Source organism: Pipra filicauda, unplaced genomic scaffold, assembly GCF_003945595.2.
Source record: "Pipra filicauda isolate LSUMZ 115617 unplaced genomic scaffold, ASM394559v2 scaffold29_size4552773_pilon, whole genome shotgun sequence".
Classification (NCBI taxonomy): domain Eukaryota; kingdom Metazoa; phylum Chordata; class Aves; order Passeriformes; family Pipridae; genus Pipra; species Pipra filicauda.
The window spans coordinates 1,326,421-1,353,989 of NW_024104420.1; the positions used below are offsets into that span (position 1 = coordinate 1,326,421).

Genomic DNA, 27,569 nt, shown 5'->3' on the forward strand with positions numbered 1-27,569 from the left:
ACTGAGGCTTATGTACTGTGGAGGCCTTCAAAAGACCTGGTAAATGTGTATTCCCTGTCATGCTATGTTCAAAATCCCCTTTCAGAAGATAGTGGATTTATAAAGTCTTAATTTCAGGTTCCTTTAAAATGAATTCTATTATTTTATAATTACTGACTTAAAGATATCCAAATATCATAGATTCATAGAATGGTTTGGATTAGAAGGAACCCTAAAGACCATCTAGTTACAAACTTCCTGCCACTGGCAGTGACACCTTCCATTAGAAGCCCCATTCTCAAAGGCCCATTTAACCTGACCTTGAACACTTGTAGAATTTGAGAATATGTGAACAGTTATGCATTCAAACATGAGAAAACAGAGGTATTTATGAATATTTCTCATGTTGAAAGAAGGTAAGCGCTGAAGACACATGCTCAGAGTGTGATGATGTGTCCATCCCTGGAAACATTCAAATTTCTTTGGGACAAGACTCAAAGCAAAGTGGTCTAACTCTAAAGACTGCTCTGACATGGATTGTACTCCACCTATTCCTTTCAGTTTCAGGTTTGCTCTGACTTTTATCTCAAATTATCTAATAAAAATCATCTTAGAAAGTTGCTGCGTGGCACTTCATTAATGGACAGATACTAATAATGTTTAGTTTAATTGTGAAATTCAGTCCAGAAGATATGTTTGGGATTGTTAATATATATTTTCTAAACCATGTGTTAAACCTGGTTTTGCTCAGAAATTAATGTACTGTGAAAGGTAGGTATTAATGCATGTGTATGCCGTGAGCTATTTCAGATTTAGCAAGCTAGAGAAAGCTATATTAGAATTCTCTCATGTGTGCCGTGGTTCTGGATGGACTGGTCTTAATTTTCTTGAATTAGTTGAAAATTGGCAAGAACATGAAATGTATGTTTCTGTGAGTCTTAATTTTGCTCATAAATTTGCAAACTGTGTTTCAGTCTTTCTGTGTTAACACTGAGTATTGTCTGAAGTCATGTTTAGCACCGTTCTTTTTCCTGCTCTAGGGATATCTGCTCTAAGTCTGTCCCTTCAGGCTGTTCACTGAATGCTTTCCACAGTTGATTCAGTCTTTCCACCACCACAGACATTCTTAATTGTGTCGCTTTCTGAACTGAAATGAAAACACTATGTTGCTGTATCATTTGTACCATATGTCGCTGTTGTTTATATCTGCAACAGAGAATACAACCATCAGAATTTTCATTGGTTTTAGTTAATGACACTATCAATGGTATTATGTTTAACTTTCCCTTCCTTCCCGGAGTTTTCACATAGTAATGTCTTCGAGCGCAATCATGCCTGTCTTTCCATTCCTTAACACACAAGGCTATGCTTTCTGTTGATCCAATATTGATTGATGTTGCCAGTGTACTGTCTGTAGATGCTCTGGCCTATTGAATTCGTTTAGTAGTATGCTGAGTTAGTGACTGGGTGTGGTGATCTTTGAGAGACAAGTACCATATAGAAAATAACTTGATAAAAAAAATTGCTTTATTCTGGGTTATTTTTTGCCTAAAAAATACATTTCCTTTTTCAAATGTAGATTTGTCATGTCAGTATAAAAGATCTGAGAAAGATATTGTGTTCATTAAAAAAAAAAACAACAAAGAAGATAAAAACCCAAACCTGAGCTTTGCCTCTGCCTAATTTGGAAACATGTGGAACATATAAAGTTACATGTTACACCTCTGAGTCCATTTTTTCCGACAGCAACTCACCATTTTTCAAAAGTGTTTCACACTTAGAATTACTTCACAAATATTACCCTTATATTCCGGTAGCACCATCAGGCATTGTTGTCTTGAATATCATAGGCGATAAAGCAACCCAGTGATTTAGTGTGTTCTTTTGACAGATGGAAATAGTTGCAATTACTGAAACAACAGCAGATATTGTAGAATAATTTTTCGTGGAGGTATTCATTTACTTTGCACTCTCATTTGCCTTGCAGAGAGAGAAAATCACAACTGCATAAAATAATCCCATAGTTAGCTCATAAAATGGTCAGGCTAGATGAAAGGTTAGGAATGGTAGTGATTAAATGACTATAGACAGCAGCTCAGGCACTTTACATGTAGAGATGAATGCAAATAGGTGGAAATTATGTGGAATATGAGTACTCAATTGCTTCCCAAGTCTTGTACTGCAGTAACTTGATTGACATGAAACCTAATCTAGATTTCTTCCCTAATCTAGACTATCTTTTTAGAAGTTACCTGGAAAATTTATCCAGAGAAGCACCTGAGGAAAACATTATCTTGCATTTTCTGTTGCTCTCATCTAGCTGGATAGCTATCTAGTTATATATAATAATTATTATAATAAATTAGCTTTTTAATATAATAGTTATATTAACTATAATAGTAGTTATATTGACTAGTTACCTAACTAATTATTTATTAGTTGTCAGTAGGTTCTGGGAAATAGTACTTGCTTTCTTATGTTGCAATATAACAAAAAGGCATTTACAAGAAATACTACTCTTCCTTGTGTCTCGCAAATATTCAAGAAATTACCAGTTGAAGCAGTCAAGAAGAATAAAAAATGTGGAGTCAATGATATGGATGATTTGGGCTTGACTCTATAATGAGACTACTGTTTTTGCTATTTATTTTCATGGGGTAAATTGTAGTGACTGTTTTAAGACATGTCTTTGTGACAGCTGGCATAACTCCTGATAAGTTCTCTGTCTTTTCTTTGATTGATTTTAGATTTTGGGCACTGTGTGGGTACTGCAGGTACAGCAGGTAATGAGGACAGATTATGCATCCTGAAAGAAGAGCAAAGGGTACTGCAGAGCAAGATATTTGGGCATGTGAATGGAACTTTTGGAACAGACGGTGAACATTAAGCACTGTTGTACTGGCAGACTCAAAGAAAAAGACACCTACATTAAAAAAAAAAAGAGAGAGAGAAAAAAATGATATTTTGAGTATTGTGGACTTGTAGGAATCTACCTAAAACTGTTGAGTATAGAGGAAGCCTGGGGGTACATTCTGGCCAAGGGGAATCTTGTTCAAAATAATTTTTATTTTGATCCAGCAGAACCAAATTGCCTTTTTTCAAGTGTTACCTTATTCCAAGGCCTCTGCTGAAACCTAACATTAAAAATTGAAAGACCTTTTGGTGTTTAATGCATATTCTGTTTAAGGAAGATGCTGGCAAATCTACCTGAAAACTGCATACTATTTCAGGTCCTGAGGAAGCATTTTTGCTTATAATTTCTCTGCTTAGTGACCTAAGGTAGCTGTCAAAATAATTTTGGATAGTGCAGTATTAGCATAGAAAGCAGGAGGGAACAAGTCTATTTTGGCCTAAAATGTGTTTCTTTGTTTATAATAATTTTTTCATCTCCCATCACCTGTAGTGAGTCTACAGTCATGCTGTCTCTTGCTCACTGGCTCGTGTATCATTTTCTGCAAAAGTTGCATAGTTTCAGCAAAAGCAATGGGAGAAAATCTCATATTCAGCATAATTTGTAATTTGAACTCGTGGTTCACTTCTAAATAGAAGACCAGGGTTAAACTCTAGTCACAGGAGGGAAATGAACACTGCTTTGCTCACTACTAGAAGGATATTTGAACGTTTAAAAGCTACTTTCATCTCTCACCTCTCTCCCTTCCCTCTCTCTTCTATGTGCCTTCTCTGGATGCATTACAAAAGGGAAAAAAAAAAGGCAATCACTTCAAGTGGATCTGATCGGGTCAGTTTTTACTATGAAAATCTATGTTCACAGAGAAATTATTCACAAGAATGCTTGTTTAGAAACCCCAGTAAACCATGAATGTCAGCAGGGCAAAGTGGTTCAGCCTTGCAAACGTCTTTTGCATATCTACAAAACCCAAAATACGTAAGGTTGCAAACTGCAGCTTTTATTAAGTAAAGGCACCTCCACTATTCAGTAGCCACTAAATAGACAGTTCAAGATAATAAATTATAATTTGTACTTGTGTTTTCTTCTGGACATCTCTGTAATCAGTTTTAATTTGTGGCATGTTAGATAGGACTAGATGAACTTCAAATAATCCTTCAATGGTAAATAAGTGGTTTTGTACCACTACCTGAAATCCTAATAACTTTTGGAAAACTTCAGATATGTCTAGGAACAAAACCGAAATTAATTGTTTCCTTTTTCATTTTACTGTTCTTCACTTTGACAGTGCAATGTTCTTTGCTGTTCAATTTTACTAGAAGTGATTGCTTTTCTTGAATATTTGGCATAGTACAGCTGAAATTGTTTTGCATGGAACATACATTGCAGAGATTACACTTTCAATTGGCTGATGCCTTATACTTACCTATAAAAGCAAAACTGAAGTCATGATGTGATATTTTCTTTTCATTGCTGTCTTGTGTGTTAGGAATTTTAGTTTGGAATATGTAAAAAGTTTTTCTTTAGAAGTATTCAGCAATGAGAATTCTTGATCTGGATGTTAATTTTATGTTCCTTGAAAATTGTTTTGGTTGGTTTACACCTACATTTTTATGTCTACAATCAGATTAAATTCCATCCTAAATACTTATGATGCAAATCAAAATACAGATTGACCTAAGCAGCCTTTTTCCCCATCTTCCAATGTATTTTAGTTTCTCAACAGTTACGAATTCTCTCGCCTCCACCACATACAACTTTGCGGCTTGCTTTTGAATATTTAAACTTTTCACTTTGCTGTGGCCAGCATTCTATTTATACCTTGATAATAATATTGATAGTAATATTATATGCTACAATTCTTATACCATGCATATGACTTAATGATAGTAGTTCTATTATCGAGGAAAAAAGGCAACGCAGAAAGAACCGTATATTGCAGAATACACCATCTAAGGAGTCTTTCTGCTGTGCCTTTTGCAATCGGATATGTCTGTCACGTATTGGCCTCATAAGCCACCAGCGTGCCTGCAGCAAATGTGGATAGAGCCTTCCCAAATCTTCGTTCGCGAAGCCCAGCCATGATGATGATTAGTTCTATTCTGGTCACCTCATTGTGTCTCTTTCCTGTCCTGGCTCATTGGAACTGAATGCTGAGTTTTGGGAAAGACAGTGCTCAGATAAGCATCACTACAATCATTTGATGTCATAGCTAAATCTTTACAAATCCAGTCTGCTCTCAGAAGGTGTTCTGGCAAAGGTGTCCACCCAGTGCTGTTTATATGGTACCACCACAAGCAGATCGGATAAATGGATGCTGCTGGGGCTAGTTCTGCAGCTCATCCCTGCTGGTGAATGCTCCTAAAATCCAAGATTTCTCTCCACAGACAATGTGTGGGCAAGTTCAACAGACAATTTTTTCCAGAAATACTTTGTATTAGAAATTGCTGTGAAAATATTGTGCAACATTTATAGGGCTGTGGCATTCAACTCTGTGGGGCTCAGAAACCTCTCAGTGCTGAACAAGAAGCTCATCAGTAAAGTAAAAAACATAGTGTGTAAACAGAAGCACACTTACCAGAAAGTTTCGAGGTGTCTAGTGCTTTTTTTGGTACTTAATCCAGGTAAGGGTTTAAGCAAATATAATCATTTAACTAATTTTTTTGAAAAGTGAAACATTATTTTCATATGATCTTTAACATGCATCAATATGAATAGATAGTTGTGCATTCAGCAGGTTTTAATTAAATTAAATAAGAAAACATACCTCTTGAAAGTACTGTGAAATGTTTCAATTAATCTCTGCAGGTTAGTTGAAGCTGTAAAAGGTAAGTTTAAGACACTGAGATTTTAAGCAGTGTAAGCATTTCTTAAACAAACCCTGAGTTAGATATCAAAGCACCTTTTTCAATCCTTCGCAGATATTTGCATTTAGATATTCTATAAATAAATTATTAAATACATTATTTAGAAAGTTCTGACCCACTATTTGATTTGTACAGTGGGTACAAAATATGATGGCATTATGTGTTTGAAATACACCTTAAAGTAGTTAATAATGTAGAGACATTAACGTCTCATCTTAGTTTTTATGTTCAACCTAGAATTCCTTGCTAAAACCATCTTAAAATTAAAGGATAATTCTCTTGTGCATTAGGATTTGAGTATCACTGTTTTATTTCTGTAGTAATTAATGCTGTACCACCTGACACCAAGGCCAAATTGTGTTGTTACTGCTAAAGAACTTTGCATTTTAGAAAAGAAACAGGGGAAAAAACAAAACACAAAAGCATGGGAAAACTATTTTCAAATATTGTAAGTGTGAAATATATATAAATTCCATATTCTGTAGGAAAGTTACTTGGCCATAACAATATCTTCTTTTGTTTTCATTATTTAAATTGAAGCGTGGCATGTATTTTGTAAAAGAGGAAAAAAAACTATTTAACTAATTTTCTTCCACAAATCTATTATTGCTTCGAAATAGAACCGAGCCATGAGAATTGCTCATAAATCCGTTGTACTGTAAGGTGTCTGCTATAGAAAACTGTAGTTATCTGTAATAGATCTTACATGCTTAAATAAAACAAGATTCTCAGTGAAAATCAGCTGCTGAGCCCGCGTAGGGTAAGGATTGACTGCAGAATTCTTCAGGAGCTGCAGAGGGAAGCTCATTGAGATTCTCATTGGTCTTTCCAAAGATCCACGAGAATCCATAAGAAAGAGGAAACTATAAGAGAAAATAGAGGTGAATTATTTGCTATGTAACTGGTGAACGTTTTAATTTTTTAAGTCATTAGTGAGTAAACCTGTAGGAAGAAGGTCCATGTGTGTAATAGATAGGGAGCATGCTCTACTATTTGGAACTTTGTTGGAACAGTCAACAGGCATTGAACAGCGCAAGAGCGGAAGACTGAGCAACCATGCAGAAAGCACAATTAGTATGATTAAGAAATTGATGAGGGCACAGTTAAGTGACTATTGCAAGTGCTAGCAACCTGGATAGCTGTCAAAATGAAAAGGAAAATTTCCATTTGTTAAGAGAAATTTAGTAAATTTTTAGCATTACTTAGATTTACAGTTTGCATAACTGGACCAGCTCATTCTGAAGTTATCACCTCACTTATGTGTGACAAGTTCATATATATTATATGTCAATGAAGAGAAAGGTACCTAGGTTTAGACTAAGTCATAATCCTAATATTAAAATGTTAGAATCATAAATGCCTATGGAAGTATTAAAGTCTAGAGAGATTAAAAGAATAGGCTCGTTTGTCCCTGGATATTTTATAACAGTGTTACTCTCTAGGAAAAGGTCAGAAATTTTGGAGTGTCTTCTAGTCACTCAGAATAGTCATGGAACGCTAGCAGTACGGATCAACATGTTGACAAGGTTTCAAGAGTATCAATGTACATTTCAATGGAGAGAACATTTGCATTTTTCAAAAAGCAAATTAGGAAGCATCATGTGGCAACAATACATTCCACTTCTCTTAAACAATGCCTTGAGAGAAGTATTTAAGTAAATACCAGAAGAAATAAAATGAAAAATCGTTACTCATTGTTAATGCTATGAATTTTTCAGATGATCATTTTCCCGAGTAAAAGCATGTACTATACTAAAATGATCCACCCTATCTCTGAGGTGCAGTGGCCTTGTTGCAGTATTACAGGGCTTGTTTGAAAGATGCAAGTCAACCTGAAATACCCAACATGGAACAGAACTGACTCAGAGTAAGAAAGATTAAGTGATATGGTTAGTACATATTTTACTTCTGTATCTTCCATTAAAACCCATCAATTTATCACTCATAAGGTATGACAGAAAAAAAAAGAAAAAGAAAAATCTGTTGTAAGAGCATTAAATCAAGTGGTGATTACTTCAGCTGATTTTTTTAATTAGTTCTTTTTAAGTACCCAGGTATTTTAGTAAGTAGTGAAAGGTACCTAATATTTTTATGAATAAGTTATTTCTGAATAAAAGCTAGATTTTAAGTTTACTAAGAATATAACACCTTAGGGACTTTTAAACATAGTTTTTGTAATTACTGGAAGATAAAATGAGAAATTCAGATTTTATTAATCATGATTTTTCTTCTAACTCCATCTTGGTTAACAGGCACTTATTTAAAAATTCTTTTAAATAAAGGGGTTTTATCTTTTTAATATTGTAATTTTCTGAGACAGAACTTTATAGTACTGTCTTAATCAAGATCAAGAGCATATTGATTCTCCTGCAAAAGATTTTATGTTACTTTTTTCTGGTTGCCTATTTTTTTAAGGGAAAAAAATATCTGAGATACCATCATCCAACTTGGTTTTGTAGTGCTACTATCAGGCAGTTGCAATAAAAATAAAAATATTAGTAATTGCTTCTACATTTAGATTTACTAAAGAATTACTATCTGAACAGCAAAAGACTTGTATTTCAATTAAACCAATTAAAACTTCTAAAACACAGAACACATTTTAATTGCATCCTTTTCAGATTGTTCAGCTAACACTTAATCACTTGTGGGTTTTGAACTTTCCTATTTATGGGAGCTTATCATGGGGTGAAGGAAGGAGGATAATACATGGAAAGAATTATTCACCTCTAATCTGTACTGTAGGAAATCCTTGCATACCAGATAATTCCCTTTTTTAACAAGTGTATAGTTTGACTTCAGCCCACAGGCAAGATAGAAGGTTCATGTTTTGGTTGCTATCAGTAGCTCTACTGCTGTATTTCTATTAAAATCAGAAACATGTGAAATGTAGCTAACACAGTACTGGTCTTAGAGTCCAAGTCATCAAAAAGAAAAAGAAAGGTGATAGTTTTACTTTTCCTCTATTATCACCATCTGAGGTGGCATTGTTTCAAGTAATGGAAGCCAGCATGGCCAGAGGGTCCATTTGTATCCATTCTTTTAATCACAACTCTGTAAGGAAACCCAGTGTATTTTCACTCAAGTAAAACATGGACAGTATATTTGTATGGCCAAAATGAAAACCTGAAATCTGTCATTCCTTTCAGTATTTAGATATTCTATCTGACACAAATCCAATTATTTTTCATTCACTCAAAAATAAAGCATGGGACGGATGTACTAGATTTACAGATTGCTGGAGAAGGAGATGGTGTTTATAGACTGCCTTTCTTTTGCCCTCTGTTGCTAGAGATAAGAGAAATCCAAATTGACTTGCTTCCTCTGCCTGAGGCGTTTTGAACTCACAGCTTCCCTATGCCTGAAGCACCCTCTGTGTTTCTCTTTGTAGCAATATGGCTTCAGCTGCTCATGGCTTCTTTGAGAGTTTGGTAGAGGAAGGTACTGCTAGAGCAGAAGGACTGAGTGCTGGGATGGGGGTTGGATTTTGGAAAAGCAGTAAGCAAGAGGACAGAGTACCCTTTTTTCATCTACTATATCCTATGCCTGAAGGATGGAGTGAACTTCTCTTTTGCAACCTCCACAAATGCAGTTTGTCCAGCAGTTATATACGTGCTGCCAAGGGCTCTCCCTGTTTTGGGACATCTCATCTGAAGTCTCCCCATTACCCACAGTTCTCCATCAAGTCTCCTCCAGATCCTGAGCTGCTGTTTCTGCAAACAGGATTACCAGCCAGATCATTCTTTGTGCCAGCTTTCCTACTTTCTCAACGGTCACAAACAGCAAACGAAAACCTCACAGAATTCTGTCTTCCTGTCCTTTCTTCACAGGTCCCACATCAGAAGCTGACTTCTCACAAGCTACGAAGAGGATGTGAAATCTTCTCTTTAACTTCTCTCCCCAGTCCTTTAAGCAAAGCCATATTCTCTTGATAAGTGTAGTTACCTGACACTCATTGCAGCAACAAAGGCAGCTAAATGTTTTTTCACCTGCTCTCTCCTGGATAAGTTTAGACAATAAAATAGCCTAGAATTTGGTTCTCAAAGTAAAATACTTTCACAGTTATCCTGAGATTTTTAATAGAAGATTGCAGAACGATGTAGCTAGCAATTTACTGTTCAGCACACACTCTGTGTTGGTGGGAGGAGGGGTAAGACTTCACTCAAAATGGAAGGTGGTGTTGTGGAAAAAGACTTTTCAGAATTGAGCTGTCAACTTGTCATTTGTCCATTATATATTTTGCAGTTTTGATATGGTACATGAAGATTTTGTTACATCATCACTGAGCTTTCTGATTGCTGACTTACAGTTGTGATTTGTGCAGTGATTTTATATTTATATGGAAGAGCTTCCTATGTTTTTTCCTGTTTTTCTGTTTCCTTTTTTCCTGTTTTCTGGTTGGAAAATCACTATGGCACAGGTAAAACAGTTTACAAAAGTAAATGAAACATGTTTACTTTGAATGATGCTTACACATTGATACCTTTTTTTATCTAGGGAATGAATTTTGAAACTTCAATATTTCTTTGTAAGCAGTAAGTATGTACTTTTAATTATTGATACAGATGATTCAGTTTATTACTCTAGTTCATTATACCAGGAGGTGTTTGTGGCTATAAAATACAAGGATTTGTGGCTACAAAATAAAAACAACCTTTTCCAGTTTTATTCACTTAAAAGTTTGTGTACTGTTCATGCTTAGAGACTCTTTTAGGCATTAAGAGGCTCTTAGATAACTTTAAAAATGGGAGGTGATACTAAGGAATAATATATTTTTCAATATTACCTGTAGAAGAAAATTTCATCAGGATGAAGTTAGACCTTCTCTTGTTGAGTTTACAGGAGAAAACAAAGCCATTTTATTGGTCATTACTATTTTAATCAGGGAAGAATTTCTAGTAAATACTTCACCTCTGCATTATGCTGTCCAAAACACAATTATTTGCACACACAAAAAAACCCCAAACACCCTCACCCACCAGTCTTTACCAGGCTCTGCTCACTAAGGTCTAAAATCCTGTCTTAGCTCTACAAAGAAAATCAAGAAAGTTGATTGATAAAAGAATTTAATTTTCTTTAATTTTACTGTATTGCATTCTTTTTTTTTCTTTTATCTGGCTTACTGCACCATCAGGGCAACTGAGAATCTGCTGTGTAAATTCCTTTATCTGCATTTGTTTTAGCTGCTTTTCATCAAGTACATTTAATTTGTCCCATTGTTGTATATGGTACACTGTGCAACTTTCCTTTTCCTGAAAGCTGCCCTGACTTAAGTAAATTGGTCTTTTGAATTCCTCATGTGTGTTCAGTGCCTTAGAGGGTCACTGTTGTCTGTCTTTCGCTTCTTTTTGCACATTTTAATATTAAAAGGAAAGAGGGAACACAGTGATAGAGTTCAATAATGAGAAGTCAAAGATAATCTACTTGTCAGGGCTATTTTTTTTACTTTTTCTGGTAGACAGGTGGCGGTTTATGACCCTCCAGATTCTTCCAGGCTCTGACAGATATGGCACATAGAGCTTCTTCAGCCTCCTGTCTTTTTGGATTTTATTTCTTGTATTGCTACTCACTCTTACATGCTCTATTCCATGGAACCATAGAATTGATTAGGTTTAAAAAGACCAAGGAAAGAGATACTTGAGAATATGTGTTCTGCTAATTTTGACTAGTTCAACAAGAGCATAGAATTTCTGGATGCACTGGTTATAGAAAACAAAGCCAAGTGTCTTTTCTGTATATCACAATAGATAGAAAGTCCATCCTACTTGAAAAAGAATTAACAGTTATTTTGTCCTTCTGTCTCATGCTGAGGGGGAAATGCTTGAAGAGATGTTTGAAATATACACTGGAGCATCTGTGGCTTGTCTGCAGATGTGCAAACTCTCCAATTTTGAACTGTGACTTGGGCAACAGATTGAGGTATTTTATGGCCAGACAAACAGTGTATTTGAGGCCTGTGCTTAATGGGCAAAGCGCTGAATTGCACATTTTGCTAGTAACCTTTTCCTGAATGCATTAGCAGGAGAGTTTAGTGGGCTGTATTTGATTTCTGAGCTGCTTTTGTTAGGCGAAATATCTTTTTTGTTAAGCAAATGTCAGATGAGCATGGATACCTGTATTGGAGCAAGGGCAGCCAATGATTTTCAATTAGCAAGACAGTCTGCACTGGCAGAGGTCTTAAAGTTTGCAAATGTTGGTATTAAAAACAAAGAAAAACCCCAAAATTACACACACACACACACAAGAAGTTCATTATGAACCAAGCCTTTAAGCATATTTGATGGACATTATAAAGGGTCTAAGCCAGAGATGCTTTATGGCTTTCAATTTCTCTTATAATGAGGAAATCATTATTTTCTTACAATGATCTGAAACTGAGGTAGATCATTGCCTGTGTAACTGTCCCCTTTTCCTGCTGGAGATCATCATATCCTTCTCCCTACCCTCTTGAAGTAGTTCTTTACTATATTTGTCTCATGTGTATGTTTTGATAGGGATGTCTGTGCTGATAATAATGAGAAATTAAGTTCCTTAAAGGCTAAGTGGAGGTATGATTTGTTGCTGAGCTTATGTCTTAAGCAACTGGACTGTCCCATCCAGTTGTATATAACTTTATACATCATTAGACCTGGATGGAAAAAAACACTGATCACTAAATGTCAAAACATACTGTTTCATTCCAGTCTAGAGACTTCTGCATATTCAGCTTAAAATGGTTAAACAGCCTACAAAAAGAGACTCATGGCAGATTTGCAAAATCAGAAGCTGAAATGTTGATCTTCATTTTCTTTCCTTTTTCCAAAGATAACCCAAAATTTCAGGGGTTTTTTCAAACATAGTGTTATATTACAAAAACATTACAGCGTTCTGGAAGCTCATTTCTAGGATTGCTCAAAATAAATTAAAAGGCGTAATTCTGAGTGTCTAGAAAGAATATTAACGCTGATATTTTTGATAACTTGATATTTCTGCCTTTTTGACATCAGTTGCATATGACTTGTGTATAGTCATTTGGAGTGGTGGGTAGGAAAGCTAATAAGTAGGTTTTAGGTTTTTTTGTATACAGGTATTTGCAAAAGCTCTTGAAACAAAAGTTGACCCCTTGAAGAGAAAGTGCTTTGAATCATTATATATTTGCAAAAGTTATAAATTCCTGTATTTATTTTTATAATTTTGTAAGAACATATATTCTAGTAGAGTAATCAAAAGTCAAAACTCTTACCAAGGTTAACCCCAGAAAGTATGTAGTGCTTTCCATAAGAAGATTCTTTCATACATCTTCAATGTAAATGTCATGCCAGGTTGATCTCTTTCATGCATGTTGTTGCTGAAAGTACAAGACATATGAAGATACCAAGTAATTTCCTGATTTTTTTTTTGCCTTCCAATCTAAGAGTATATTCAGCTACATTTTTACAGTATTGATTGTGGTTTCTATTCAGTTTCTTCCTGATACCATAATTTTCTTGAGAGCTCAAGAAAGTAGCTGGTTAAGTCTTGGTAAATTAATGGGTAGAAGCTTCAGTATTTTTCTTTCACAATGGAAGAAGTCTCAAGCAGTTGGTGCAACCTTTCTAGTCTGCCTTGCGATGGAAAAGAGCTGCAGTTGGTGGCTGGGAAATCTTCCAATAAGCTTTTGAAGCACGGAGACTTGTCGTAAACACTGTCCCATTGGTACATGGTCTCAAGGCCTCTCTTGCACTTACAGGTTTCTGCCCAAGATAAAGCTGCGAGCTACTAAAAAATTTCTAGTAGCTAAAAATTCCTATCAACAAAGTCCAGCAACATCATAGAGCCCACTTTTCTTTTGTAAAGAAAAGAATGGAATTTGAATATGTTGATTAACCAGAATAATAATGAATAGTAATAGTAATGAATCATTGCATTGTTAGCCTTTAGTTGCATTGGCATGTTTAGGGAGTCCAGGATAATGTAGTTTCAGTGATCTCCATGTATCTAGTGTCATTGAAATTAATATTTTTTCTCATGTGACAAAACATTTGTGCTAAATGATAAAAGAAAAAGTAAAGCACATGTTAATGAACATCATGTTGTTATCTAGAATTACAAACTATTTCATCCTTCAATAGGCAAACTGTAGAAAAGTTGCACCAAAGAATTTACAGATATTTTCTGATGACTTTTAAGTCCTTTTGGCTTGCAAAGTAGGCCTAATCCTACAAGACTGCTCAATTGCTTGAGTAATTTGAAATAAATGAAAGATCAGCAAATGTCAAAAAAAAACCCAAAAGGGTGGAACTATTGATAGTTACATTGTCTTCTACATAGCTCCTCTCACCCATATAGTTTTTGGGGTTTTTTTAAATCAGCAGGTGGAGGGCTGCCAACTCACTTTTCATCTATCCTTCTTAGCTTCAGGCTGAATGAGAAAAGGTTACATCTGTCAGCTGCAAGATATACTCTGGGGAGAATGATTTTCAAACCATTCACACATCACTTTAAGATATGTAATTATACAAAACCTTCTAAACTCTAAAAATTGAAACATAAAATTTTTTAAATAATAACAGATGCAAGTCCTTTAAGGCATTTAACTATTCTGTGTGAACTTTCAGTTGTCCTCAGACTAATGTCCCTTCAACTGACTGATAAAAGCTTTTTCCCTTTGTCATGTAGATTATGCCATATACCAAAGTAAATTATTATTATTCATTGAGTGTTGGTCACATGGATTTGTATCCTGTTTTCTGTTAGATAGTCAGCTTCAGGAATTGACTGTTGTAAAAGTAAGACACAGGAAATCTGAATTCTTGCATAAAAAATACTGACATATATGGGGCATGGAGTGTTGGTTTCTTTTCTAACCTGTCCATCTCTTTTACTTTCTGCCAAGAACTAGAGTGTAAGAAGGCAATGATGGCAAAGTCCTGAGATTAAGCAAAGAGGCAATACCGTTGATAAGGAATTTCCCAGCACTAGATACTGGATGTGACTTTCTTTGGCAACTCATGGCAAATGCAAACCTACTTCACCTTTAATATTTTTGTTTCAATATTTATTTCCTATGGTGTTGCCTGGGTTCAAATAGATAAATAAACTTTGTAACCAACTCCCCAACTGTATTACCAGCTAATATTTCAGTAATCATTAGAAATAAACAGTTAGTTACATTAGTGGCTTAGCTGTCTTTTGCATCTCTTTCTTTTACTAATCTTTGTTCTACCTCTATTTGACACAGATGTACATTCAAACTAATTAAGGAAATTTGCTTTGACTCACCATGAAAAGGAGGGCAAAAATAAGGGCAGAAATATGAAAATAGTATCATATATTAGCTAGCTCTTATGTTTAAAAAAATGCAGTAAGAATGAAGAGGTTGGTTCCCTAGACAGTATCCCAGAGACAAAATGAATCCAAAACAACATCTCAGAAATATTTGTGAGTATTCATCTCATGAAGGATACGGTGTAGCTTATCCAAAAAATTATAAGAAAAGAAATAGGCTTCCTAGGAAGGTATTCACACTTGACATAACCAATTCTACCTTAAAATATGCATAATGCCAAAACAGTTTTCCAGCACCTAAGGGACCAAAAAGGCAAATGAACAGAAAGTCATGTTAAGAAAAATGACCTGATTAAAAAGGCTTCTAAAATTTGAAAATGGTAAACAGAAATGTATTGTTTCAGCCAAGAATATGCCTGAGGGATTTTAAAAATGCTAATTTATATGTGCTTTCTGTTCATGCTGAGAAATAAGTTCTTACTTCTCTAGTTAAAATTTATGTATAGTTCTCTTAAGAGATGAGGTGCCTGTGACCAGTGAACAAGACTGCCAGAATTTCCCATGATACACCATCGAACTTTTTCCAGTGCCATTCTGTCCCCTTTTAGCATTTTGTAGTTGGAACTCTGACATTTTTGACATTTTGACATTCATCACGGCAACCCCTAATGTAAACTATTGACTCCCATGATGTCAAGATACCTGGTACCTGTCAGCTGGTAACTTTGGTTGCCTAGATGTTCCCTATGTTGAAAACTAGTGTAATCAACAAACAGAAAGATGTGATTTCGCATTGTAGGTCCCACAAATTACTTCTCTCAAATCTAAACTGTTTGGGACTTGATTGAGACAAGCACCAACCACATCAATTTGGCCAGCAGTTTATAAGTAAGAAGCAGGAGATTTTATGAGTTCATATGTTGATAAGCATGATGCTCCTGACATTCGTTGCATGCTTCTGTTAAAATTGATTTCTCACAATAAAAAAATTATTCTACAGTAGCTCTCAGAGCCAGTATTCTGACAATCTTCATGTTATTGAGCAAACAGATAAAGACAGTAAATACGTACAAAGACACTATTTAAGCAGTATGAGTTCAGTTGGAAAATTATATTTAATGAATATTTTCATGATGTACTTTCAGACATAATTTACAGATTTCTATCCAGGATTGACGCTATAGAACTATATATAGGGAAAGCTCTGGAGATGTCAAACCTGGCATGACAAAGAACTTTAGAATTGTGTTGAGGAAGGGTTATTAGGAGAGGTTAGCAAGAATTTAATGCATACTGCCAATGTATAAATGAATAATAGTGTATAAAAAAAAAAAAAGAAAACTTGTAACTTTAGATATTTTTCATGCCATTTACAATCTCTTTCAAAACTTTGAAGGGAAAATTTCCAATAAGCAATTGGGAATTCTTTTTTGCTCACTGACAAATAAATTATTTATGAATTGAAACAATAGGATGGGGCAATCACACATAAATAAGTTTTATGGAGCTTCTGAGGAAAAAAATAGGAATCATTAAAAGTGTGGTGGTGGATTTGTTAACATTCTGTGTTGCTTAGATTTAGGTGGTTTAGTTTTTTCAGAGAAAGATGTCTCAGCAGGACTATATAACTGAACACAAAAATCAGAGATCATGGTGGGGATTTCTTGGACAAAAGAAACTAACAAAAAAAACTTTACAAAAACATTCCCTTTGTGTTTAGTAATTCTTACTTCTATTGAGGGGATTAACATTGTGTAATTACTCTTATCTGAAAGGAGTAGAAAGCTTAGGTTAATATAAATAAAATAGTCTATGTCTGAATCTAAATATTTCTGTATCTTTCAGGTATAAGTAAGTAACTGAAACAATGTCATTACTATTTAAACAATATCTAGAAAATATGGGCACTATGCTTAAGAAGATTTATTACTATGTGATTTTGTGTATTTTTTTTTCCTTGAGAACTTTTGTTATACTCCTAAATATGTGAGAACTGCGTTCTGACTTCTGGTATGCTTATGACAAATAACAACATGTGTCCAAATTATACTGTCTGGGCTAAAATAGCCCAAATAATGGAGCTTTTATTTAGGCTAATCTTTCAGTGGCTTTTATCAGACTCTTAAAATGATGTGGAAATTATAGAGCTTAGTATAAATCAAGTAAATCTCATTTTCTCAATTGAATGTAAAGTGCATTTCCTGGTTGTTTTCTCCTTTTTCTTGATAAAAGACACTAGACCTAGCATAGAAAGCTGCATTAAAAGTATTCCTTTCTGTGATCATTGGTAGTCATCACTGCACTCATCAGTTCAAAGTTGATAATGTCTTCTGTATAATTTTCTTCGTTTCTTCCAATCATGCCACTGGATATTTTGTTCTTTAAATACTGTAAATTGAAGCTGAGTTTCTCTGTATCTGACAATGGTGTAAACATTCTGTAGCTCTGATGTGAGAAGATGCTTCCATTTAGTAGACTTTTCCCTTAATATTTTCCATGCACAGAGTTCTGAATAGCAATTTGTCCAGCGACAGTATGGTCATGACCATGATGAGAAGGAGGATGTAACTGTAGAGGGGACTAGACTCATTCTCAGTTTTTAAGAAGACAAACAGAGCAAAGCAGAAGGGCATAGGTTTTTTTTCAGGTAATACATGCAGAGCAGTAAAATAGATTTTTTATTATAGAAGAGTAGTTATCTGGATTTGAATGGGGAAAACAGTAACATTGATTTCTCTGATTCTCTGGTTCTTGGGACTAAACACTGATGTGGTAGGAAGAAAATGAATAAATGATGCTGCCAAAGTAATGAAAGGGAGAAAGGATGAGTGAACAAAATGGTCTCCTATAAATTGTCTGAACCCTAGCTAAGGTCAGGGGTTTTTTCACTCTGAGATTATTGACAAGGTATGTTATGTGGTAATGAAGGGATTTTATAATGATGAATTAAGTATAGCAATCTGAATGTACAGCCTCTCTATCAAAATAGTACAGACCATAGACTTAAGAACTAGACAGTTCAGGATAGGAATCTGAGATTTTTATTTTTTTTTCAATGACTGGCCTAATTCCTCTTTCTGCCTCACTTCTTCATGTGTAAATAATGACTGTCAATTATGTATTTTTGGGGGAAGTAGCAAGAGGAACTGCTTCTGTTTTTAATACAGGCTTTGCAACCTTATGAACTTTTCACCAAGCAAGTCTAATCATAATCTTTTAATTTGAACAAATTCTTTATTAATGTGGAAAGGTGCAAAACATTTTCACAATTTGTACTCTTTAGCACAGACATCATAAACAAAAAAAGATCATCTTTTCTTCTTTGGTAGAACGTTGATGAAATGAGGGAATGAATCAAATTGTGTGGGTTTATGACTTAATGAAAGAAATGCTAGAGAAACTCAGGTATACTTGATATAGCACTTGCTGGTTTTGTGGGGAATCATCCTGATTTTGGTTGAGATAAGAGTTCATTTTCTTCCTAGTAGCTGGTACAGTGCTGTGTTTTGGATTTAGTATGAGAATAATGTTTATTAGCACACTGATGTTCCAGTTGCTGCTTAGTAGTACTTACTCTAAACTCAGGATTTTCACTTTCCTATGCTTTGCTGGTGAGGAGCTGCACAAGAAGATAGAAGGGAGCATGACCAGGATAGCTGATCTGAACTGACCAAAGGGATATTCCATGCCACTGAACATCATGTCCAATATATAAGCTGGGGGGAGTTGGGTGGGAGTTGCTGGTCACAGCTTGAGGACGGGCTGGACGTCGGTAAGCAGATGGTGAGCAACTGAGTTGCGCATCACTTGTCTTTCTTGGGTGTTATTTCTCTCTCTCTTTTTAATAGGCTCGTTTTTGTTGCAGTCGTTGTTGTTGTTATTTTTATTATTATAATAATTATAATATTTTCATTTTATTGGAGTTTATCTTTTTTTTCCCCAGTTCTCCTCCCCATCCCCCCATGGACTGGGGAGGGAGTGAGCAACTGGTGGTACTTAGTTGCTGATTGGGGTTAAAACACAACAGCATGATATTGAATATGTTTATAAATTGCAACCCAGAGGAAAAGAAAAATCATACTGCTTTTCATGTCTACAGCTGCTCAGCATTGTATTGTGCTGTATTCAGAATAAGTTTGAGGAACAATTGTTTTCTGACAAAGACAAAATACTATTTGCATTACCTCTTTTGTGAGTATTGCTATTATTATTTTTATTGTTACATATATATGTTTGTTGTACCTTATTCATCCTGCTTCTGAGAATTAAGCTGCAGTCAAGGGCAATATTAACTTTTTTTTTGGAATTTTTCTGAGGTAATAACATACATGAATCATTAGCCCAAATATAGCTGAAGCCTGAAACTGTGAAAGCTGAAAAAGGGTTTTGTGTTTCTAGTGATATGAAGACTGTCCTCAGTTAAAAAGTAAGCTGCTAGCAGATGTTTAGAATATTCATTTTTTTCATTAACAATACAAGTCAAACTCTAAATAGTTGATTAGGAAAAAATTTCCTACCAAGCCAGTGTTATCACTAATTTATTATACCATGTTTGCTAGACTGTTGGGTTACACTGGGCCACAGTAACAATTCTGAGTGTTAACTAAGTTTCCCTTAATATTTGATATTTTGCTTAAGTGGTTGGGAAAAAAAATAAAAAGGATTCACAGCACATCAACTTTAGATACCTTTTTTTTCTCTGACAGAGAAATTCTGAAATTCTGTCTTACCCCTTGACAATCTTTATCAGCTTAAAGCATTTGAGTCAATATGAGATAAGAGGAAATGCAAATGAAGATGTAGATTCACAAAACTAAAATCTTATGGCAAATAAGTGATTTTCCCTCTCCTCACAGATTTACACCTGTGAGTGTAAATCACCAACAGTGGAAGAGGAAATTCTCACTTTTTTCCTCAGGAGAAGTGAATTTAATCATTTAACCCAAATTAGTGCCCTAGCTACCAACAGGTAAGTATTCTAAGGTCTCTGCTTTTGATGCTGCTGCTTTGTCTTGCCCAATGAATACAGTTAAGAAAACTCAGCCAGCCAGGGAACCTCAGCATCAGATTGCAGCATTATTCTCCTTCACTGACTCTAAGACTACTTTAGTATTTACAAATTAAAGCTGTTTCACAGAACTGAATCTGAAAGACCCAAATCAGAATTTTATATAGTATCTTAGTGATTAGGAAATTTACTTGTCAGGTAAGAAACTTCTGCTGAGTTTCACTTTCTATTTAATTTGTGAACAAGTATTAAAGTCCAGATTTCACATGTGGTATAAATAATGTGATTCCAAAGACACCATTGAAGTTAAACCCATTTAGCCCAGCAGAGAACCAAGGCTTGTACCCATAATAAAGTACAACTATAAAAGATCAAGTTCAAAATATCGTAATTTTTTAACTCCTGCTTTCAGTAAAAATGGAATGATCATTCAAAATTATGTTTTCTTTTTTGTTAACTTTGTCTATTTAAAATAACATTTTTATAACTTTTCCCTTGTCTTCTTTTCTTTTTGACAGCACCTTCAGGCTTGAAGGAACACCTATATTTGGAGGCACGTCAGTTAATTTGTTGCATATCAGATTCATCATTGTGACTTCTTGCAGGCCAGATCTGAGAAGTAACCAGGAACGTGATCCTTAGTGGAGAATGGAAGAGCCCTTCAAGTGAGAGCACAACTGGTCACTAATGTAATCTACATTGAGTCATCTTTCTCAGATCTGACAGCTACAAGCTGAGTCCTGGCAAAAGCCACAGCCTTAAATTCCATTCAGTGGGAAAGAAGGATGAGAGAACTAAATGTCTTGCCCCATTGCAGAGACCACTGTCTCCAAGCCTGACACCTGAGTTCTGTGCTGAGCAACCAGAGTAACAAACAGTGAGGTCTTTTATGAGTACAGCCAGCATCCACAAATATTTCAATATGTAGCCAAAAGGAGAAATGAAGCACTTGTGATATCAGAAAATGAATACATTTACTATAACAGAGGAGTGTTGCTGTCTGTGGGGAAAGAAGACCTCTGTCATCCCTTGTACATATTCAAAGCCATACAGGAACAGGGCATCAGTGAAGTTAAATCACTTAGAAGGATGCTGTTTCCTGTCCTCCACCCAACTTTGAGGAAGTTCCGCTGTTAGAGATTGCATCGCAATGCACTTCTAGTATTTGCACTGTCACTTCCATTCAGGGTAACGATGTGTGCCACCATTTGCACAGATGGCCCCAGGAGATTTTTGACCACAAGCTATACTTTGCTGGGGCTCCAAAAGGAATTAAAAAGTTAGAACTGAAGAAAGACATTTATGCTCTCTTTCACTATGGGGATCTCTTCACAGAAAGGACTATGGTCCTTTCTTAGGATTAAATAAATACATGCATATACATACATATATATATATGTATATATATGAAGAAGCATCAACATGATAAGGTGTATTTAAAAAGGGGATATAATCTTTTTTAATAGTATCCATTTTTTTTTATCATATTAGCAGCCAAGAAATTTAGTCTATTGAATTATACATCCAAAATGTTCCTATCAAACATTGACATTTTAGTCCCAGTTACTGTTAAAGAAGTCATTTGTAATATGTACTTGACATTAAATTTTTCTAGCCATTTGTCTATACTTCATGGAGAAATCTAACAGACAAGCAGCGTTTTCATTTTATTTTTCTAAATAAATATGTTGTTTGTATTATTTGCAGTCACTCATTTTGGCTGGTTTTCATTATCTCCAAAAGTGATTTAAAGACAGAACCAAAACACAGAAATTGTTTGTTCTTGTTAAGCTGTAATGATTTGCTGAATGAAAGCTTTAATATAAATACTGTAATTTGTAAAATGATGAAGTATATTTATATAGGCAAGTATGTATGGAAAACAAAAGGAGGTATTTTAACTCTTAATTTCAGAACATAGTTTATTTTAATAACCACAGGAAGAAATTAAATATATAATGGTTAGGGGTTTTTTTATAAAATCAGTGGATTTTAGTAAGTGAAGATTTGGATGTTTAAGAATGACATGAATGTAGTCTAATAATGGTGGTTTCCCAAATTATACAGAGACCTTTTGTCAGCTGTCTCATTTTATTCAAAAACTGGTTTAGTTTTTTGGGGAGTTGGCGGTTTTTTAGGGTGCATGTGTGCTAGCATTTTTGTTTGGTTTTTTGTTTGTATTAGCGTACTGACAAGACCATGAAGTTGATACTATTTGATAGTAATTTGAAAAGCTACAGAATAAGAGGTTGTTCCTTAGGATGATCTACACTTTACAGTTAAGAACAGTCATTGTTATCCATCTAATGCAGTGGTTTGTTGTACAGTTATTGAACATTTCAATGCTAGAGCTGTTTTGAATAAAAACTTTTTTTTTTCATTTTTTTTCTTAGTCCATTAGCCTGTGTGTAATTTTAAGAGAAAAGTAATGCATTTGGTTCCCAGTTCACTCAAATCGTTCATCTTAAATCCAGTCATATGTATCTGATTTATAAAGCGGAATAGGTTTTTCTTTTATTTTATTGCTTCATGGAATCTATTAAGTGCTCACTAACAGAAAAAAATATCTTTCAAAAAAAATTAATCTGTGGTTAACTTTGTAAAGGGCAAATATCTTAAAAATGTGTTGCTCTGCTCTAATGTACTAACCAGTGTATGCGTGTATGTTTGTGTGTGTGTGCACGCATGCGCACCCTTACCTGCTCATGAATGAAATGCCAGCTCTGCTGAAGTAAGTGCCACAAGTCCTGTTTCTGCAAAAGATGCTCATATTACTGTATTTTTTGGTGAAAGACCTGGGCTCTGTCTTTGCTTGTGACTCTGAAGCCATAAACAGCTTTTGAAGTTTGTCAGGAAATCAGAAAATGAAATAATAAGTTTATATTAGACTCCGTCATTTGGCAAAACTTGGGATGATCTGATGATATGACTCTTTTCTTTTAAAGAAAGTTAGTGGTCAATTTCCATTGGTGCAATGGATAAATGAAACCTTTTTTGTATTTGTTAAAGAATGATGGTTGTGTTTTGTTCACACACAATTTAGCTTTCCAGTTGGCTTACAATCTTGTTACTATGATGTCATTTCTGTGTCATTAGAATACCTTGTTTGGACACACGACTTGCATGGGCTTGGTTTTGCTCCCTCTTTTGATAACCTATACTTTAAAATTGGAAAGTTCGTTCTTTGAAACTAGTATTCAGAGTTGTTTAAGAAAGGGGCAACATTACTGAAACAGTAAGAAAATTTCAGAATACTAATTTGAAGACTTCCATTATTGCCTAATGATAAAACTTGGAAAGCTCTTATTTTTGTGAACAAAATGCATTCGTTTATATCTGAAAATAGCCCAATAAAAATCTAGTGAAATAATTTGTTACTACTTGCAAATATTTTTCTGCTATTCTGAGTTCTAGATCAGCTTGTTTGTAAAATTTTTATTGCACAAAACCCACCTGATACAATGTACAGTTTTCTTCAGAAAAATACATGAGATATGAAAAATAATGACCTGGTCCCAGATATGATTTTATATAATCTGTGTAATGCAAAAATAATGCACATATACCAGCACGTAGGCCTAATTTAATGACAAATGTAGTTGGAATATAACACTGCAAACCACAGTTCTGATCAGTCACGCGTTGTTTGGAGCTCTGCTTAACTGGGACTTCATGCTGGAAGTGTGTGCACATCTATGTGCACACACATGCACTGTTATGTATCATGTTTTATTCTACTACCAGTGACACTGGGATAAATCTGGATTGCATGATTTTTGTAGATTTAAATTAAATCTTTAGGTGAGTATTTAATATTGGATATAAATTGAGCTGATGTCTGTATACTATGCAGATACTCACCTGAGATAACACCTCGACACAAGATTTCAGAAATTGTTGACAAATAATTAGCACTGAAATGCTTTTTCAAAAAGTTTAAAACCAGAGCAGACAATTAGATTATCTCATTAAACAATAAAAAATTTGTTTTGTTTCCCTTGTCTTAGTCTAAGCATATTGACAAGACCAACAGAACTTTTTTCAACTAATATGATGTTATGATGACTGGTTGGTCCTTTTGTAGGCTTATGTGTGTTTTGTGTATAAGAAGCGCCTGAAGGTACGGTTCTAGAGTAATAGTGCATTATTTCATTACCTGGCATCTGAAAAGGCACCTGAAGCAGCCAATAGGCTTGAAATGCTGAGATGCGCAAAGAAAAATGCTGACAGTTCTGGATGTGTCTACAAGACATACTTTCAGCACTTGAATTTTTTTAAAAGACGAGGACCACCATCATTCATGAAAAGAATACGGACGTGTTAAAATAGCTATTTTGTAAAATGGAAGCAAAAGATTACAGAAATCTGGTGATCACCAGAATGTTATAAAAGTGTCCCTTTCCTGACTCAAACGATCACCCCAAGTGTCACATGGCATGAATATTCCCAAGGGACAGATTTTTTTCTGCGATCGGTGGTGTGCTGGGTCCACAGCAAGGCAATGATGCTGTAAATAAGACCTGACCACAGGTTAAGTGGTAGGCTGCTGTCTGAGGAGGGGTGGAAGAAGGACAGCCATTGCTCTGCTCTGGAGCTCCCATTGAAGGTAGGAGGCTGTTACTGAGGCTGGATCTTACAGAGAAAATTAGCTGAACAGAGTGACTCATACATTACGGTAAGATTGCTTAGAGGACTGCTGAGACTAAATTAATGATTTTCATGGGCTGGATAGTTGAAGATCCCATAAGAGAAGAAGTAAAAGCCAGGTGGATGTGGTTCAAATTACTTCAGCTGAATTTCTCTCTAGATTCAATAGACTTGCAGGGCTGTAAAGAAGCCAAAAAATCTCCCAACAGTTGGGCTCAACTTGAGAAAGGACAATTATAAGCAGGGACTCCTGTCAGAGAAAACCTGGAAGGAATACTAAGAGAGTTAAGTCATAGCAGATGGCACAGAGACTATTTAAGGTGGTGTATCGAAGGCAGAGAGCAAATACATCCTGCTTAGCAAGAAAGGATTGAGAAAGGGTAAAAGGGAAACGCATGGCTAAGTAGCAGGGTGTCAGAGGCTGCTTAGGGCAAGAAGACATCCTTCAGATAGCTGAAGATTTTTAAAGAAAATGTAAGGACTATAAGATTATTAAGACGATAAGTAGGTAAATAAATAAATAAATACCACAGCATGGTTAATCAAAACAATTGCAAGATACATAAGAGATTTGTTGACTAAAATAGTTGCAAGAAACATAAGAGTTAAGAAGTTCTATTTCTACAACAGAGCAGAGGGAAGTCTGGCAAAAAGTCTGTAATGCCGAAAGATAATCAAGGAAAACAGTAGCACTTGGAAGAAGTTATAGGGAAAAAATTGTCTTAAGTTTTCAATTCTGCTTGTTCCCTAAAAGGGCTTTGGCAGATTCTTACACATAAACTTTTCCCTGTGGAGGAACTCATATGGCTTTGTCAGTGTGAGGTGTTACAAAACAAAATAAAGAGGTACACATCTAAGATTTTTAAAGGCACTCAGGGACAGAATAGTCAAAATGATAACTGTGGTATGAAATTAATTTTATAAAATTATTTTGATAGCTTTTGAGATGTGAGATCACAACTATATTCCAATTTTAAAATAAATTTCAGAAAGGTTGAAAGAAGAGTATAGACAATTAGATCAGTACTGGGCAAAACAGCTGAAACTATAGTAATATTTCTTTGAAAAGAACTAGAAGGTGTTTAACAGTGTCAATAATACCAAACACTGCAGGAAATTGCACAGCTAGCTAAGAGAAAACACAGAGAAAACTGCAGCTGCCTAAGAGGAAAGGGCTGCATTCATTAAAAAAAAATGTAAAATATGGGAGAAAATGGTGATTTTGCTCAGTTTTTGCAGTGGACAGAGGCCATGAGTGAAGTTTCATGGGGCATGTACTGGGATCCATGCATCTCTAAATATATTTGAACATGTGAATATGCTGGAAAAGTAGTGTATAGTTATTTGGTAAATTTGTTGGTCATACTAAATTATTAAAAGTATTAAATATGAGTGGCCTGAATGACTGGTTATTAAAATGTAAAATAGAATTCAGTGAAGATAAATGTAAACTGATATGTATGAAAACAATTTTGTATTTTGCATATTTCACTTAGCTTGATATCTAGCAGTTTAATGTTTCTATGAAAATGTAAGTCTTGCTCTCAGGATGTCAAAAAAAATGCACATATGCAGTTAAAAATTGCTAGGAAAGTAAAAGAGAAAATAAGTGAATGTCATTATATTCAATCACTTCACTGCACTTCAATCAACAGAAGTGCAGTAGACCATGAAAGTCAACTTTTTAAACACTATGTCCAGTTCCTCATCTGAAAAAAAAATGTATTTAAATTAAAAACTTCAGAGAATGAATTACAAAGGTAGTGAAATGGTAGAATTAGATTCTGAGAAGTGACAGCAGGCAATGATTCTTCTGCTCAACAGAAACGCGAAAGAGAAGTAGAGCAGTAAGATCATGAATGGCTTCAAGTGTTCAGTGGTCGTGGACAACAAACTAGCCACTCAAGCTCCAAAACAGCACCACAGTGGTTATTTAAGCAACGTGGAGGGAAAGTGTGGAACTCCTTCACTCAAGACACTTCATATGCCAAAAGTTTATGGGACTTTGCAGAGTCTGTGAGGAGCACAGCAAATATAGTAATTGAGAGCTGCCAAATTAAGTGATCCTGCTTTTGCCTCAACCACAAACCATTGGAGTCAGAGAGAGCGTCATGAAGATGAATTTCTATATGCACGTTATTGATCACTGTCAAGTCCTTTGTGGCCCAGATACACCGTTTACATAAGCTGAAACCCTGAGTAAGAAAATTCACTTATGTGTTAGTTCATTACCCTGTTACATTGAGGTTTAGGTACTGAGATTTGAACACACACATATAGTAATTAAGCAGACTAATGCCAGGCAGAGAGATACATGTTTCAGGAAGTAAAACATCCCCAAGTAACAAAACCTACTTAGGGCTGATTTTATATTTCTTTTAAGTAAATGTGTATGTGTGTTCATTTGCTTACTTAACTTTGTCACTGAAATAAATATACCAATTAATACAGTTGCATTGTGAGTTGTGAATGGAAGCCATCTGGATCATCAGAATGAAGAGCTTAGAATTTATTTATGAGACCCACATTGATATGGTCCCTGTGAATTACCTACATTTGAATAACTGGAGAGTTTTTACACACTTCCACCCAGCTGACAGCAATTGGGCATATAAGAAACCCATTATTTATAGTGAAAACTTTACTTTGACACTTTATTAGAGATATTAATACTTAAAATGTATCTTACTAGAAGACTTAGTCAATAGAATTTAGATCTTTTGAAAATTGAATTGCTAGACCATATAAGATTATAAATGAACCAAAATCTGTATGTAACGTGGAATGTAACAGAATTTATTTGATTTAGCCTATTATTTTTTCCATTTAAACAGATTTTGCAACAGCGATGAATAAGTCGTGCAAAAATGATTGTATAATAAGGTCTTTTTCATAGAGAAAAAATATTTTAAGA

At 35.0% G+C, this 27,569-nt stretch overlaps 1 protein-coding gene across 2 annotated transcripts in view; it reads left to right on the top strand.

Annotated features, from left to right (window-relative positions):
- The window catches only part of PRR16 (proline rich 16), a 147,146-nt gene extending 121,099 nt beyond the window's left edge, over window positions 1-26,047 (top strand). For both annotated transcript variants that reach the window (XR_005564240.1, XM_039383091.1), the window contains exon 3: window positions 20,527-26,047. The gene's annotated coding sequence lies outside the window, so the exon portion shown is untranslated. The remainder of the gene's footprint in view (window positions 1-20,526) is intronic.
- Window positions 26,048-27,569: the final 1,522 nt, after the last annotated feature.